Genomic DNA, 1,824 nt, shown 5'->3' with positions numbered 1-1,824 from the left:
ATGCCTTGATACAGGTGATATGGAAATAATAGAATAGATACTTTACTATCCATTCTATGAGAAACTCACTTATTGGCAGTGGCAGGAGACCAGCAGCCGTCCGATTGACAGTTAAAATGTAAATATATAGCAATAGTAAATAAGAGTCAAAGACGGGTTAGCAATCTGACTCCTGGTATTGCCCTGATTTGGTTGTTGCTCTGCTATTATCAAAGATAGGGTAGATACAGTATCTGACTTTATGGATTGGTTTCCCCTCCAGTGGCGACCCGTCATTCAGGGCAAGTGGGGCAGAGCGTTTTGAGCTCCACCTGTTTATCGGTTTTGCATGTTATTTTGTCATTAATAAGTGTCACATCAGTTTCCAAACAATTAAAATATATATATATTATATATACATAATAATTGAGTTAATAAATACATTAGAAGTGCCCATCCAAGAAGGCTCAAGGTCATTGGCCAGAGATAAAATCAAATAGAATTTTATTTGTCACATACGCCGAATACAATCTTACCGTAAAATGCTTACTTACAAGCCCTTAACCAACAAAGCAGTTCAAGAACTAGAGTTAAGAAAATATTTGTAAAAAACAAAGTAAAAAATAAAATATAAAGTAACACAATAAGATTACATAACAATAACGAGGCTATATACAGGGGATACCGGTACCGAGTCTGTGTGCAGGGTATGGTGGCAAAATTGAAAGATAATGTTATAATGCTTTTATTGCATCAAATGGTTGTTTTATTCAACAGAATAGAGTATTCTGTTAACTATTGTGTGTGTGTGTTCTACTGAGGATGGGCCTCTGGGAGATAACTCTGACTTGGGCCTCTGGGAGATAACTCTGACTTGTGTGATAAGTTTGTCTCTCCTCATTTGATAGTAAAGAAATGAACCACCATATTTGGCGACGAGGATGTAATGTGAATACCTGGTTAAACCCTATTGGAAGAAGGACCTCATTCTGAAAAGTGTCTGTGTGACTGTCTAAGTGACGCTCAGAAGTGGTGAATTCCAATTATTTTAAATGTGCTAGCCAGGTATGCCTTGGGTTTGGTAATTTAGTGTTAAATATCTCGAATTTGTGTGAACTAGTTTTGTCCATTTCATTTTAAAACATCCAGAATCTATGTGAACTAGTTAAGACCAAGGAGCTGAGGAGCTGTACTTGTTTTAAACGTGTAATTGTTCGGGCGGTGCTCGGCGGTCGTCGTCACCGGCCTACTATCCGCCACCGATCCCTTTTTTTCGTTTTGTTTGTTTTGTCTTATTAGTTACACCTGTTTCTATTTGTGTGTGCTTGATGGGCTTCCTTATTGAAAGTGCGTATACCTACCCTTGTTTTGAGGGGGATTATTCTTGTGTTACGTGTGTGTGTGTTATTTAGGTGTGTTCGTGTTCTAGACCTGGTGCCCTGTGTTTTGGGTTGGTCCATATATGTCCGCGCCCTGTGTTGTGGGCATTGCTTTTGTGGCAGATTAAAGTGCACTTCTTCCTGTAGAACTCTCTGCTCTCTGCGCCTGATTCTTCCTCACACACCTAGTCCCTCGTGACAAAAGTAATACTGGGGATATAGTTAGATACAATTTAAACCACCCATTCGTAGATGTACGTAGGTTCTGAGTTGGTATCTTTAATGGATAATTTGATAAAGATGAGGTTTAAGCATAATTAAACTGTGTCACGTTCTGACCATAGTTCTTATGTGTTTTCCTTGTTTTAGTGTTGGTCAGGACGTGAGCTGGGTGGGCATTCTATGTTGTGTGTCTAGTTTGTCCGTTTCTATGTATGGCCTGATATGGTTCTCAATCAGAGGCAGG

The sequence above is a fragment of the Oncorhynchus gorbuscha genome, linkage group LG18 (assembly GCF_021184085.1).
Source record: "Oncorhynchus gorbuscha isolate QuinsamMale2020 ecotype Even-year linkage group LG18, OgorEven_v1.0, whole genome shotgun sequence".
Taxonomy (NCBI): Eukaryota; Metazoa; Chordata; class Actinopteri; order Salmoniformes; family Salmonidae; genus Oncorhynchus; species Oncorhynchus gorbuscha.
Note: the sequence above shows the minus strand (reverse complement) of the source record.